We start from the raw sequence: 2,199 nt of genomic DNA on the forward strand, positions 1-2,199 counted from the left end.
TGTATCGCCAGAGATACTCCTATCTCATCGTGCTATCGCCCAACTATATAATGCAGCTGCAGCATATTTATTATATGGTTGACGGGTCTAGATATCGCGCACGAAAATTTGAAATGCTCTTATAATAGAAGTTATTCCATAATCGTACCTGAATTTCTCAATGAATATCACGAAAATGCAGAAAAATCACCTCCCAGAATCTCCTGATGATACGATGACGGAGTAGTGCGCTGTCGCCGTTTGTATGTCGGACCTTTTTTTTATGCGTTCACCTTCTCGGGGTATGTAAAGATCGCGCAGCTGCCCTATGTAGTTTCATGCGTGAAAGTGTCTGCCCCTCTCTGCGGCTGTAGCGTGCTTCGGCTTTCGTAGAATATTATCAACGATCGATCGAACAAATTACGAATTCTATCGGCTACGATCATACGAACGAGACAAGCGAGACGACACGTCTAGGCTACAACATCCTTAAAAAAAAAAGATTTTAAGCTAAGGTAAAAAATTGGAAATTTAGTGAAAAATTTGTTCCAAAAAATTGGAAATTTGGTGCAAAATTTGTTTGAAATCAAAATTTCTTACCTGCTTTCTTCTCATGTTTAGCGGTTGTCAGGTATTTTTATTCCATGGGCGTATCGGCAAATTTTGCGCTTAGTCCTACGCGTAATATTGCTTGCTATACGCAGTTACGCTATGCGCGATCATTACGTCCCTGCGCGAGACCTAGTACCCTTACTATACATAAAAAGTGATCTATCTTTACCAAGTGGTGGTATGATTCGCAACGCATGGGTAAACGAACCGACTGATTTGTCCGGCGACCGTGACTCGTCCTAAAAACTGCTGTACACAGTCATGCTGTCCCAATGTTTTTAATTCAGGCGCTCAGGGTGAAATATAGAATGGTTAGTCGGCATAAATTGCACTTTCAGCATTTCATAGAAACACCCCATACTTTGGACTTGAGCTCATGGCTTATGGTTTTGTTTTTGTTTTTGTCCAGCTGATGACGAAAACAAAGAACATAACAGAAAGGGCTACATAATATCAGGGAGGTGGAAGACTTTCTTCCACCTCCCTGATAATATACATAATGTGTTCTTTAGCTCACATGGCATGCAAAAACAATAAAAGCAGGGCCAAGGTCCAGTGCACTGTCCAGCGTTTACCCATTTTTTTTTTTAAATCAAAAGATAAGATTAGGTGAAACATAATGAATGAACCTCGATCCGTCATTTCCTCATCTTCCTGTCGTTGAATTAGGTACGCTATAGTAACATAAAATCAACTTTGCAGTTCATACTAAAAGGTTTGGAGCACTGCTAGAATTCGAGATCCTCATCATTCTCTTGCGCTTCAATCCTCAGTTTAGATTATATTATGTGACTTATAAAACTTATGAGACGTTGATTTCTCATCGCATTGTAGTGTTATACGAAGCATTATATTGGTCACAATATTGTGCAAAGTAGGTGAGATATAGCACACAAATCTGTAGGCTACTAAATTGCCTTTATGATTAAAAGAATTAAAGTAACATTTTTGTCTGGTGGTAATGAAGCTGTTAGTTCTATTTGTTCGATTTTGTTCTGCGAGTGACGCATTAGATGGGGATGGATTCAGAATAATCAAAATTGTCATTATTATTTTTCTTTTTTCTTTTTTTCTTTTTTTTTGAGGGGGGTATCATAACAAGAACAAACTTGTACTGTCCTTTGAATATCCTATTTCACAACTCTCTCAATTTTTCTTCTTTCTCTACCTCCATATTTTTCATACGGTCAGCCCTTCCTTCTGCAATATTTCTTCACTGATCTACCGGTTTTATTTGGGGAACCTTGTTTGATATAACACGTTCTGTTTTTGTTTTGTTTTGTTTTTTTTTTTCGTGTTAGGTCCCAACACACAACATTATATATCTACTGTGTATGATCTATTATGCCTACCCTGTTTCAATTTGTACGGTAGGGTATCATTCTACATTATAGGCCTATCAACTAGGCCCTATACACGCTCCCTCGACGTGTTTGCGTAATTTATACTGATTTCTATGTGAATGTTTGTGAAGTAAATTGAATTGAATTGAATTGAATTGAATTGAATTGAATTGAATTGAATTGAATTGAATTGAATTGAATTGAATTGAATTGAATTGAATTGAATTGAATTGAATTGAGCTGAGTTGAGTTGAGTTGAGCTGAG

This window comes from Diadema setosum, chromosome 8, assembly GCF_964275005.1.
Source record: "Diadema setosum chromosome 8, eeDiaSeto1, whole genome shotgun sequence".
Lineage (NCBI taxonomy): Eukaryota > Metazoa > Echinodermata > Echinoidea > Diadematoida > Diadematidae > Diadema > Diadema setosum.